This window comes from Equus caballus, chromosome 14 (assembly GCF_041296265.1).
Source record: "Equus caballus isolate H_3958 breed thoroughbred chromosome 14, TB-T2T, whole genome shotgun sequence".
NCBI classification, from domain to species: domain Eukaryota; kingdom Metazoa; phylum Chordata; class Mammalia; order Perissodactyla; family Equidae; genus Equus; species Equus caballus.
The window spans coordinates 75,998,917-76,012,804 of NC_091697.1; the positions used below are offsets into that span (position 1 = coordinate 75,998,917).

At 37.1% G+C, this 13,888-nt stretch overlaps 2 protein-coding genes across 8 annotated transcripts in view; one reads left to right on the plus strand and one right to left on the minus strand.

Moving 5' to 3' along the window:
* Window positions 1-4,813, plus strand: part of STARD4 (StAR related lipid transfer domain containing 4) — a 70,231-nt gene extending 65,418 nt beyond the window's left edge. For all 3 annotated transcript variants that reach the window (XR_011425624.1, XR_011425623.1, XR_011425622.1), the window contains one exon: window positions 4,649-4,813. The gene's annotated coding sequence lies outside the window, so the exon portion shown is untranslated. The remainder of the gene's footprint in view (window positions 1-4,648) is intronic.
* Window positions 1-13,888, minus strand: part of CAMK4 (calcium/calmodulin dependent protein kinase IV) — a 235,305-nt gene that overhangs the window by 41,415 nt on the left and 180,002 nt on the right. The gene's annotated exons all lie outside the window — the stretch shown is intronic.

Below are 13,888 nucleotides of genomic sequence, written 5' to 3' on the forward strand. Positions count from 1 at the left end.
CCAAAGATAAGCAAGAAAACAGATGAAAACCCAAATAACACTGGGAGAAGATCTGTAAAGTCCAATATGAATCCAACAATTTAATAGAGAAGCAAATAAATTTGACAATAATTGTAGCACCTAACTACTAAAGGTTATCTTGACTAATGGGAACCTTTAATAAAGATATTGGAACAGCAAATAAACAGGTGTGTACGAATTTAATTAAAACTTTAAGGAATAAAAATTAAAAGGAGAAGGAGGAGGCAAAGGAAGAGGCAGAGGCAGGGAAGCACAATTAATTTACTGGCTCGATCTTTTTACAGTGTATTATTAAAAAAATGAGAAATATAATTTTATGTGCAGGGTAATCAAGATAGAAACAAATACATTTTTAAGGATTTTATAATAATAAATTTAATGTTTTGGTGCCAATGTCATATCTTTGCCAAGTCCTGTTGCAATATTGTGTCCTCGGTTTTGATCAAGGGTTGGTATATGGAATAAGCATATTGAGTTTTTTGTGATACTGTTTTTGGAACAATTATTAAAGAACAACTTCATGAGAACAATATACCCCAAGTATATCATTTATTAGCTTTGTAACCTTAAATAAATTGTCTACCCTCTGAATCTCAGTTTTCTGATCTGCAACATCCACTCCGAGGGTTGTAGTGAGAATTAGATATGAGACACGCCAGCACTTAGCCTGTAGAAGATATTCTATTCCATAGACAGTAGCTATTAGGACTCTATCATTGCTGTTCCGTGTCTCTTGTAAAATAAATTACACTTAGAAATCCTTTGAGATTTGGAAAACTTGCTTTTTCCTGAAATATCAAAGGACACTTTGATCAGAAAATACTTGCTCTAGAATTCATCATAGTTTCCCCTTCTGTTTTGGCTGCCAAAACTCTCAGTGAAAAAGAGGTTTCGATTACAATAACTAGCCTGCTTTGCATATATTTATTTCTCCCCTCCTCTTCCTGCTTTTGATTCCTTTTCCCACTTTAATAGCTTTATTTCCTGTGCATTTTTCATTTAATTTGCCACAAATTCTCTTCCCAAGAAGATGCAATATAAATTATAGAGAGACAGAATGTTATGCATTAGTCTTCACCCTTGAAATAGGTCTCAGTGAAATATGGACTGATATTACTACCTATGTGTCTATAGTTGACAGTGAGAATGTTTAGAAGTTAGAAAATGAACAAAGTTTGTGGCAATTAAGGTTTGAAACATTCTTACTATAGTTCTGTCAATTATAAAACAAAGAATTCCAGTGATAAATAGTATTGGTTATTGATAAATCGTTGCATTTCAAAGCACGTCATTTGCTTACATTGATTCTCCTGGATCTTCTGCAGTTCAGAGCCATCCCTGGTGCTGCTTCAGATCCTGTCCCATGCTCCCCTCCTGCCCCATCACTCCTGCCTTTTCTTCCATTTTTCCTTTCCTATTCCCTCTTTCTTCTCTTTCATCATATAAATTTCTCTAGACAGGGTAGTACCATCATCAAAAAGAAACAAGAAAAAGAAAACACGACTTCCACCTCTTTCCAATCCACAGATTGCCAACATGTTCTAGCTGTACTTAATGATCTCCTCTAATCAGTCAATCTTCCTGAAAATGCAGTCTTAACTCACAGTTTGCATTTCCTCTCCTCTCATTTTTTTCTTATTTAGTTTTATTTCTGACCTCATCAAACCAAACACTCTTTCTCTTTCTTTCTTTCTCTTTCCTTCCTTCCTTCCTTCCTCCCTCCCTCCCTCCCTTCCTTTCTTTTTGTAACATTGGTTTATAACACTATATAAATTTCAGGTGTATATCATTATATTTTGACTTCTGTATAGACAACATCATGTTCACCACCAAAAGTCTGGTTGCCATCCATCACTGTACAAATGTGCCACTTTACCCCCTTCGCCCTCCGCCCATCCTTCTTTCCCTCTAGTAACTACCAGTCTGTTCTCTGTATCTATGCCAATACACACTTCTGACTCCTTTTGTTTGACCTGTTTGCCATCTGAGCACGGGGACTAGTCTCTCACTTAGACTCCCATCTCTTGGTGCTCTCGCAACACTAGCTTCCTGGTTTTCCTCACTTCTCCATTCTCTCCTCAGTCTCCTCCCCAGGCTCCTGTCTTTCAGTTTCTCAGGACCTTCTGTTTTTCCTTTGTTTCTTGAGTGAGCTCATCCAAAGCCACAAATCGAGGCCCAATTTATTCTACTGTGTCACAAATCTCTATCACCTGCCCAAACTTCTCAGTAGCTCTGGACTCCATGGAACTTTCTAATTTCCATTCCAATTGGATGTCTCACAGGTGTATCAAGCTCAACATTCCCAAAACTATACTCATCATTTACCCTAAATCTGCTCCTTTTATCCCTGTATTTCAAATCCAACAAATGACATCATCCAATTGGCCAAGCCGGAAACCCAGATTCGTCCTACTCCTCCACCTCCTTTCCCTGACACATCCAATCCAAGACCATGACTGTGCGTAGTTCTCCCTCCTTAGTGCCTCATGTATCCAGCCCAGTTCTACCTACTGCTCTTGCCTTCAGCCAGGCCATATCCACATTTTCCCTCCTAATTACTCTGATAACTAGCTTAATTGCTAGCTCCTCTCCAGCCCATGCTCCACAATGCCATGAGAGTCATTTTTTAAAAGTGAAGATCTAGTCACGTTGCTCCTCTGCTTAAAATCTCAGAATCTTTCCCTTGCTTTTGGCACGCATGGCAGCAGCAATGTTGCATTTATTTTGTATCTTTTGAGCAGGTGTCATAAACTCTCCAGGGGCCAGGAAGGTACCCTAAGAGAGTGAAGGAAGTCATCAGAGTGTAAAAGAAAAGGGAAACATTGGAAGTCTCAGGGATGCATATGTCCCTGGAGACACTGTGACCCCTTATGAAGCAGAGTTGAGATTCAGCCAATTGTTGTCAGGCAGGAATGCAGGCCCCGTGTTGCTAGCTATTCTGAGTTTTCAAGGCAAGATAAAACTTCATATTTTTTATGTAAATACTCCAAATTTTAAATATTGGCAATGAACTTAAAAAATTTTAAACCCTGTATAGGCCAAGGAAAACACTGCACCTCGTGATTCTTGCTTTGAAATTTAAAACAGGCCTTGGCACTCAGTAGATGCTCCATAAACATTTGTTAGGGGGCTGGCCAACTGGTGTAGCGGTTAAGTTTGCACAGTTCACTTTTGTGGCCTGGGGTTTGCAGGTTCAGATCCCAGGCATAGACCTAGCACTGCTCATCAAACCACGTTGTGGTGGTGTCCCACAAAAAACAGAGGAAGATGGGCACAGATGTTAGCTCAGGGACAATCTTCCTCAAGCAAAAAGAGGAAGATTGGCAACAGATGTTAGTTCAGGGCCAATCTTCCTTATACACACACACACACACAAATTTGTTAGGTGCATGAATAAATAAACAAATATTTTTTTGACTCTGCTTCTTAAGTTAGATCTTTACTGAGGTTGTGCTCCCTGCTTTCTTTTTCATTGTAAACTCTCCTCGTTTGCCTACTTCCTTTCAGCTACCTTTTATAGAACCAAAAAAGTACACACGTGTGTAAAAAAATTGTGTGGTGTGATTATAATTAATCTTAATTTTTCTTCGATAAAATTTAACTATAAAAATTATATATTACTTGGGTGAAGAGTTTTTTAAAAAATAAGGTTTATATCAGTGGCAGGCATTTCAGGTTTGCTTATCTTGAATACCACGCATCTGCTACAAATGATGGACTCTGAATATGAATAAATATATTTAGTCGGTAACTTTGCCTGGTCTCATATTAACAAAACAAACCACGTAATTACGTTGCTAGCAGTTTAAGAATGTAAAGACCCTTCCATGATAGAACCCTAAAAGGATGTTCTAGTTCAAAACTGTTTCTTAAGCTCCAGGACCATTTACCCACCTGCCTAGGTCTCATCTCTAGCCGGATGTCTCACAGGCACCTTAGGTTCAACATGTCCAAACCTGAACTCTTGACTCTCCTAGCCCACTTCTTCCAGTTTTTCCCACTTCAAAATGTGGTCTCTCAGTCAACTCAAGAGTTCAAGTCAGAAACTGATGCTCTCCTCTCCTTCAGTGCCTCCATCCAATTCACAACAGAGTGCTGTCAATTCTAATTCCAAAATGTCTCCTAAATCGCCCTGCTTCTCTCCATGTCACTGCCATGACCTCAGCTGGATCACCACAATAGTCCCTTCTCTACTCTGATTTCCAACGTGCCCCGTTTCAATCTATTCTCCACACAGAAGCACAGGGAATCAGGCCATATCTTCTCCTTGGGAAACTCTTCAGTGGTTTCCCATGAATTTATGTTGGTTTTCAAAGCCTTGGTGATCCAGTTCCTGCCTCCCCCTTCAGCCTCAGATTCTGCCACCTTCCCCTCTCTTAATCTGTTCTATCCATATTGACTTTCTTTCAGTTCTTCAAAAACCCTAATCTCTTTCCCATCTCAGCATCCTTGTCCAGTTACCCACTCTTTCTGGAATGCTTTTTTCACCTGGCCAGCCCTCCACATCCTTGGGATGCAACTATAATGTCAGTTCTTCAGGGAAGCTGTACCTGACCTTCCAAACTAACATAGGTGCCCACTCTTATAGACTCTCATTGATCTCTCCTATCTTTATGTTTCTTTGCAGGTTTTATGTTCAGGATGTCTCCCTCACTAGACTAAAAACTCCATGAAGACAAAGACATTTTTATCTGGTTCCCCAGATACCTAATTTCCTGCACAGTACCTGGTACTAAAGTATGCACTCAATAAATACTTTTGAATGATTAATAAATAACTTAATTTTCCCATAGACATGTATGTTCTACTTTTTAGTCACTAACTTGTAGATATTCAAAGAATGGTGGTAATCTGCACTTTTTATTCATTTGCCATTGTTGATTTGTAAGACAAGTTAACATTGTTAAAAATTTTGTCCTTACATTGTAGCAATATATTTCCATAGCAACATCACTTTGATACATTTAGCTGAAATAAGGCTCAGTATCTGTGTGCTTATGAAACATTTACTTACTGGATAATAATGCTTAGTCTTCTCAAAGGTGCTCACTGAGAATCAGTTAAACGAATGAGATTTACAGCATCACTTTGAGAAAAGCCAAAACCCAATAAGAATATTTTAACTGTAAGATCAGGCCAAAGGGTTTCATCTTCAAAACGACATTTTGAATAATTACATAATTAGTTTTTGTTCTGTAGTGGCATTAAGTTAATAGTTATGGCTGAATTAATTTTTTCACATCCTTTGAAGTTGATCTGAATATCCAACATAGCATATGCCTCAGGGGAGTTCGGGGGAAGACAGCTGAAAATTCATCTGATAGTTTTCTCTTCAGTTCCCTTCATGTCTGAGACATTCATAAACTGTACTTGCCAGTGTGATAAAATGAAACCGAGTAGTGATTTGGTCAGCTATAATAACACATTAGTGAACAGTGGGCAAGCCAAAAGGCCTGTGTTTGTAAATGAAGGCACCTTGCTGGACTTCAGTGGAGAGCTTGACAAGGACTGGACCTGCTGCTGTGCCTACAGTAAGGTTCTATGTGAGCATCACTGCTGTAGATTTTGGGTGTGGCTTAGAAGTGTCTGGATAGAGCAAAGCTTTGCTGGACTATCAATGTCATGGGGAAAGGGAGCAGGATGCTAACAGAGAGCGTACTTCTGAATGCCACTGGGTAAAGAAACCTGGGGTGTCAGCATGGAGTAGTTGACAGGCAAAGAGCTCATCAAGAACAGTCAGATTTCAGTTCTTGTTTCTGATTTCGGTATGTCTCCTGGTGTACAGAGTAGGGAAACATGGATACTTTCAACAGGTTGGAAATTCATTTTCCTGTCTATTTATATATGTGTATGTCATAAAAGGCTAAGTACATATTTCTAAGAACAGTTTATACAGTACTGGTGGAAAATATCATTTTACCTATATTACTTTCCTTAGATTCAACTCAAAATCTAAAAAGACCACTCAATTAAGACAATGAAACACTTACCATTGCTTTCGATAGCAATTATTATTAAGTGAATGGTTATCATTTTAAATTATGCATTGTGCAAAAGAAAAAAAGGAAAAAAGTGATCTGGCCTGATTTAAACAGGCAAGTCTCATGCTAACAGAATATAAAAATATAAAGAAAACTGAAGCAATGTACATGTAATCAACAAACAAATCAGAATATAAAAATGTATTTGTATATAAGATTACAGCAAGTGCAAGTTGTGAGGCAACTTTCCAAGGGGATGTTGAGAATGTTTAGAGAGGATAAACATGTAATAATTTCGTTTTCTTATTTCCAATGTATGTGGTCATACTTCAGGAAAGATGAGATTTTAGGAACGGAGGCAATGGAAAGATTTGACCAATTAAATGGAGGTGGTATTCAGAGATAATGCATAGCAACAATGCACTGTGGACCTTGAAAAAAGGTCCAAAAGTGATCTGCAGTTACAGAGAAAGATGCAGCAAACACCTTTTTGGAATGAGAAAGAAGAGATCAGGTGAGAGCACAAAAGAAACAAAGGGAGCTCCCGAATCTGCATGCCCTGGTCAAACGGAGTCTATAGAGAGGCTGAACTCTCCATCCTGTCCAGAGAAGCTGAGTGGCCAGGATTGAGGATGAATGTAGAAAGCTCCCCATCTTCTGGCAAAGAGATGAGATTCTTTACAACGAAGAGGAAACTGGAAATATTATTATGAGAGATGACTGTGCTTCAGACTACAGTACTTTCTTTCTACGTTAATAAATTAAGAGTGGATATTTGGGATCTATTAGAGAAAGAAAGTTTCTGGATGCGAGTGAAATATATATCAAATATGACTAAGAGTGAAAATCTGTTCATTTTCCTTGAAAAACATCTACGTCCACAGATGTATAAATGGTTCTTAAATCAGATATGCATTAAAGTATAATGTGGAATTTAAAAAAAGAAAAAATCCCAAACATATGCCACCATTTGGTCTTTCAAAAAAAATGCAATCACCAAAAGCTCAAATTCACTTCTAAACAGACAAAGATAATCCTGCTGCTCTGAATTCAGGGGGTGTCTAGACATGTAATTAAACTCTCTCTATGGTCCTAACAAAACTGTGTCATTGTGTAATGAAAGCTACTGCATAGTAATTTAGTTTAATTACAGCTATGCTGTGTTCGATGGGCTGTGTGTGGTTAATTGATAATGTCTCAGGAGTTGGTAGGAGGAAGTTTGAATCTCTTTAAAAATCTAACAGGACAAAGAAGAACCAGTCATTAAAAAAAGAAAACGGTATTCTGACTACAGTTCTCCTACTGGGAAGAAAAATTAAATTGCATAAATTCACTCTTCTCTACCCTTCAGAAAATTGAGACTCAATATACATAAATTTAAGTAAGAACTTCAAAGTGAATACTCTACTTTTGTGTCGTATCTACTTTGGAGATCTGCCACTACCACTGTCTTTACCCTCAACCTCTACTCTAGGACGCCTTCAGAATTATCAACAGAATATATAAGAAAAGCAGTAGGTCACTACTATGTCCCATGACCAGATCAACAGGCATGGTTAGGACTGACTGGCTGTGAGACCCATGGTCAGCCGTGGTCTGTAGAGCATCGCAGGGTCAGAGGAATCTACATTAGGCAAACAGCCAAGTTCTGGGGCCTCTTAGGCACTGTCATTTATGTCAGAGTCATCTTTGATGCCTCCTTTTCTCTCATTAGTCTTGCCCAATTAATTCTACCTCCAAAATACATCTCATATCTACGCTCTCTTTCCATTTACATTGTTACCACTTAGTACAGTCCTTCATATTCTCTTCTGGCACTATTAACATTTGTCTCCCAACCGCCCCAACACATCCCCACACCTAGGTCATGTCTCTAAAACATAGATTAACTCATGTCAATCCTCCAGTTTAAAAGCAAAAACAATTCACCTTTAAGGGCTCCTCAGTGCCTATTAGTTAAAGTCTAATCTCCTCAGTATGAAAATTAAAGGTCCTTCAAAATTTGTCCCTAATTTTTGGCTATGCATTATCCTGGGACAATTCTTACCATGCACTAGCCACATAGCTTTACTTACTATTGCTATGCCATGCACATTCCCACTTGGTTCCTGGATAATAATAATCTTTCATGTGCCAAATTGCATTTTCTAAAGATTCTTGCAATAATATTACTCATCCCAAATGCTCTTCCAGAATCTTGATACTCCCCATGTAGAGGTAGAGTCTAATTCTCCTCCCCTTGAATCTGGTCTGTTACTTGCTGATAACCAATAGAACGCAGTGGAAGTGACACTGTTTGACTTCTGAGGTTAGATCGTAAAAGTCAGTGCAGCATCTACCGTTTGCTAGATACTCATTTTTAGATCCCTGAGCTGCCATGTAAAAAGTCTGACTATCCTAAGGCCAAGATACTGTAAGAAAATCGGGCAACATGGAGAAGCTAAGTATAGTTGCTCCAGTTGACGGCCTCTGCTGAGGTCCCACGTGGCAGACATCATCAACTACCAGACATGCGAATGAAGACACCTGTAAATAATTCCTGCCTCCATCCATCAAGCTCCCAAACCTTTAAGTCTTCTCAGCTAAGATTCCAGACATTACAGAGCAGAGATAACCATCATTGCCACCATGTTCTATTTGAAGTCTTGACCCAGAGAATATGTGAGCTATTAAGCTGCTAGGTTTGGGGATAATTTGTTAATACAGCAATAGTACCTGCAACACTTCATAACCCAGATTACACACCACCTCTGTGAAATTTTCCTCTAATCCCACAAGCAAAATAAATATCATTTTCTCTGTCCCCTCCCAAAGTATTTTCTTCATATCCCTACAATACTCTGATATTCTTATCATAGTTAATTGTGTACTTGTCTTCAAAATTAAAGATAAACTCCTTGAGAGCAGGGATTGTCTTATTCACCTGTGTACCCATGGACTCTAGGCAAAAGCCTGATAGATTTATGAAAAATGCTTGTAAAAATAATGCACGAAAGAAGGAGTGAATGAATGGTCAGAATTATGGGCTGAATGAGGCTCTTTCGCAAACATCAACAAATAGACAAAAAAACCCAAGGAATAACTAGAACTCATTCTGAGGTCTAGCACATATTGACATTTCATAAATGTTTATTAAATAAATAAAATGGTGGAACTACCTGCACTAGGACAGGAACCAGCTCCTAAAATCTTTGGTTTGGACTAGATGTCCTATGTCTATCCTAGTTCATAACCTTGTGTGGTTCTGTGTTCAAGAAACTTAGTGAACTCAATTCATTCTGCTCTTTGTTTAAGGCAATATCAATAGCTGCCCTTGGACAGCAAGGCTGGGCAGTGAAATACAACATAATTGATCAGTTCCGTTTTGCAGTGCACAAGCAAATTTACTCTAGTTGTAGGTCTGCTAGTGATGAATTCTATTAGCTTGTGCATGTCTAATGAAGTCTTTATTTTGCCTTCCTTTTTGAAAGCTATTTTCACTGAGTTTAGACTATCAGGTTGCTCTATCTTTTCTCTTATAATACTTTGATGATGTTATTCCACTGTGTCCTACTTGCATTATTTCTGATGAAAAATTTAATGTCATGCTTATCTTTGTTCTTCTGATACAATGCATCTTTTTTCCTTTGGTTGCTTTTATGGTATTTCATTTATCTTTAGTTTTAAGAAAATTGAATATGATGTGTCTTGGTATCATTTTCTTCATGTTCCTTGTGTTTGAAATTTTTTATTATTGGATGTGTGGCTTTATAAGTTTTATCAAATTTGGAAAATTGAGCATATTATTTCTTCAGATATAATTCTATCTCTCATCATTCTTCAATGACTCCAATTATACATATATTTATATATTGAATATATTACATTATATATAATTATTTTATATTATATATATGTGTGTGTGTATATATATATTATCTATATATTTTATATATATATATATTTTATATGTATATGGCTATTTTATATTATATATATGTGTGTGTATATATATATTATCTATATATTTTTTATATATATATATATTTTATATGTATATGGCTACTTGAAGTTGTTCCATAGCTTACTGACCTTCTGTTAATTTTGATTTCAATGTTTTTTCTCTGTGTTCCAACTTGGATAGTTTTTAGTGCTATGTCTTCAAGTTCACTTTCTTTTATTTCTGAAATGTCTAACTGCTGTTAATTCCATTCACTATATATTTTTTTCATCTCAGATGCTATAATTTTCTTCTCTAGATGTTTGATTTCAGTCTTCTTTTGTATGTCTTCCATGGATCTATTTAACATCCTCGATATTTCCTCTACGTTCTTGAATATATGGAGTACAGTTATAATGACTGATTCAATGTCTCTGTGGACTACTTATTTCATTTGTGTCATTTGTAAGTCTGTTTCTATTGGTTGATTTTTCTCCTGCTTTCATCCAGTCTCACTCTGGATGTGCTTTTTGCATGCATTTCTCACAATTTTTCACTAGGTGAAAGACGTAAGTTTTATCTTTGGGTGCTGAACAAATACAGACATATTGGTGATCTTCTTTAGATTTGTTCTGGATGCAGTTAAGCTACACTACTTGGAAACAGTCTGATCGTTTTGAGGCTTGCTTTTAGACTTTGTTCAATTTGTCCACTCTGTGTATTGGGAACATAAACTCTTCCCATCCCTATCGAACTGCAGCCATTATTCCCTCTAATCTGCACTTCTTCCCCTGGCCTTGGATAGTTCCTTCACATGTGTGTGTTCATCAGTGCTCAGCTGAAGATTTAGGGGGAGGGCGCACCTTCAGCTTTCCATAGATCTATCTCAGTGCAACTCTCTCCTCTCTGGTACTCTGCTCTGTGAACTCTAGCCTCCTTGGCCTCTCAGACTCTTTGTTCTGTCTTCTCATCTCAGGGAGACGGCTGGACTTCTCCTGGTCTCTCCCTCCCTATATGGCAGCCTGAAAACTCTCTTCAGGCAATTGTAGGGCTCATATTGTTTGTGCTCCCTTTTTCAGAAATCACCATCCTGAGCTACCTGATGTCCAATGTCTGAAAACCATGTTTCGTATTTTTTGTCTGGTTTTTTGTTTGTTTCAGGGAAAAGTATAAATTAGCTCCTTTTTATTTTGTGTTGGCCAGAAGCACACATTGCCAAAACTACTTCAGACGTTTTCAACATTTTCTAAATAATATTTTACTTGCTGCCTAAGATTGGAATTATCCTCAGTATTTGAGACCGTGTTGAACTTATGACTGCTATTGGTGAACCAGTAAATGCAGTTAAAGTTGTTAAGGAAAGAAAGAATCACAACGGAGAAACTCTGCACTTAGTTCAATATTGATCAAACCCTACACTTAATTCAAAATGGATCAAAATTTCTACTGTATTCAAGTTTCTGAGGTTTCATATAGTAAAGAAAAAGTAATCTCAGCTTGCTCCTTGGTTAGAAAGACTTTCTTCCCTTTTTGTGGACCCTTGGAAGTGTTTGAAAGTAGTGTCATGTGTGAAATGGATCCAAAGTTGTAGAGATATAAAGGATAAAAATCATATTAAATAAGTTAAAGAGAGGCAATAGTGCTTGGCTTGGAGATAATCCTCTTGATAATTCTTAAAGCTATGCAAGAGTTGAGTCAATATTTTAACCAGTATAGGCCATATTTCCTTCCAAGCAAAGATGAAGTACCCATTTATTTTATTCTACTACTTACATAATGTTTACATAATTTATGAAATAAATCTTTTAAGATTTATTGAAGCAAAATGGATACCTACAAAAATTAAAAATTTCTAAATATATGAAAGGTATAATTATTATACAAATATATCCCTAAAGCAGCCTGCTTAAAGTATTGATATGAGGAATTATATTGAAGGTTACTAATTTTCAGATACTAGTAGCAACAGCTCACTTAGTAATTAAAATACTTCAGAGTGATGCTTCAGAAATTACAAAATAAACTTTGCCTGTATACGTTGGTTTTCAGAGATTCTTGTACTCTATGACAATCATCTCTTGATCCTTCCAGATGAAAGCAGTTGAATGATCTATTATATTCTATGACATTTCATTTAAAGAAAATAAAATGCAATTTAATGATGACTCTGAAGGCTTTGATACATTGAAGTTACTTTTGAGCGTTAAGTGGCCCCAACTCTTATATACTTTAAAAAACAGCAAGTGCCTATACTAGAGTATTAATTCCTATTAAACAAGGTTTTAGATTATAGTAAATTTAGATAATCTATGTGCTTTACAAGTAAGGGCCTTGGAAGCCCTCTCTGAAGGATTACTCTACGAATCCTAGAACCAGTGCAGACTTTAAGAGATTATTTAGAATAGGAATCTCAAACTCGAATGCCTCGAATAGACGGCAGGTAATGTAAGAGTGAAGTGGGCAAAATTCATATTCAAATATTTTTATTTAATGACTTTTCTATAGCATTTACTATGTGATAGGCACCGTTCTAAGTGATTTATCAAATATATATTTATCCTATTATATTAACCTTATATATTATATTAATATATATAATTCTATTATTTCCATTTTACAAATAAAGAACAGCCAAGTTAAAGAACGTGCTCAAGTTCATAGAGTTAGTAGCGGTGCTGGGACTTGACTCCTCATAGTCTCGCCTGGAGTCTGCGCTCTTCATCACTAGGCTGGGGAACAGTGGAGGGGTTTATGGTGAATGGAGACAGCATATCCTACTCCCAAAGCTTTTCACAATATTTGAGCAAACTCAGGCTTTAATCTTTAATCATTCAGCAGTTTACTTTCAAAGGTTTGATGTTAAGAGTGAAAGAAAATCCTGCAATCAGGCCTAAAACATTTCTGGAAAAAAAACTCTAGATTACCAGGCTTCTTCCACAGAGGAGCAAAAATGATACTGGAGATGCCTCTTTTGAGAAAAAGGAAATATAAGACAGAGCACCAGTGAGAGAATCTGGAGTTACTCACAAATTGTGCATCTTCTCCCATTAAAGGAAAAGCATAGAGCTTCTGCCCAATTCCCTCAGGCTACTGGTACCCTGCTTTTTGGGATGCAGAAGGAATGGTTTTTTCTGCCTTGATTTGGGATAATTTTGATTGATCATTTAATAGTCACTACAATTTTTACCCCCAAGGATCTCTTTTATTTCTCCATGTGGTAGATGCTGAATTTAGAAAAAGTGTATTTATAGAATAATATTTATTAAGTAATGATTAACTGGCCCATCTCCTTCTTGTTAATCAGAAACATGTAACCCAGTAGCCCATAGAATGTCTGTACTATCTCTAGCTGCCAGCCAGAACTTTATCAATAGCAAGAGATACCAGGATGGCCACCCTCAGTGACAAATGTAAGCCAAATCAAATGGAGTTGGAGTTTCATTAACTATTGCATCATTCTCAAAGGCACATATGTGATTTTCATAAAACATATGAAAACTGCACCGTAGCCCTTAACAAATGCCTTCTAGTGTCCCTAAAATGAGAAAATCTCAATCTGGGAACCAGGACACTGGAGGGTGGATATTTGGCTTCAATCTGTTCTACACATAATAACCAGATATAAATATGGTGAATCTAGTATTCTTTACCAGGTGAAGTAATTTAAAATTATTTCCACAGTGAAATTTCTGGGTAATAAGTACGTGAAGGATAACTGTACAGTCACGCACCTCTTAATGACTGGGATGCATTCTGAGAAACGCATCATTAGGTGATTCCATCACTGGGCAAACATCATAGAGTGCACTTACACAAACCTAGATGGTATAGCCTACTACACACCTAGGCAATATGGTACTAATCTTATGAGACTACCATTGTGCATGTAGTCCATCATTGACTGAAATGACATTATGCGGTGCATGGCTATATTGTTATTGCCCATCTTTGAAGTCTACTTTCTCAA